Source organism: Oncorhynchus mykiss, chromosome 6 (assembly GCF_057628025.1).
Source record: "Oncorhynchus mykiss isolate SJ-2025 chromosome 6, ASM5762802v1, whole genome shotgun sequence".
NCBI lineage: Eukaryota > Metazoa > Chordata > Actinopteri > Salmoniformes > Salmonidae > Oncorhynchus > Oncorhynchus mykiss.
The window spans coordinates 22,583,596-22,583,854 of record NC_143027.1 but is presented as its reverse complement, the minus strand read 5'-3'; positions in this window follow the sequence as shown (position 1 = coordinate 22,583,854).

Below are 259 nucleotides of genomic sequence, written 5' to 3'. Positions count from 1 at the left end.
GTATACTAAATAAAACAATTGACTGTAATCTTATCTATTTGAAATCCTACAGAAATGTTATATATATATATATATATAAAACATGTACCAGTCAGAAGTTTGGACACACCTACTCGTTCAAGGGTTTTCTTTAGTTTTAACACCACACGGGCTATTTGACCAAGGAGAGTGATGTTGTGCTGCATCAGATGACCTGGCCTCCACAATCACCTGCCCTCAACCCAATTGAGATGGTTTGGGATGAGTTGGACCGCAGAGT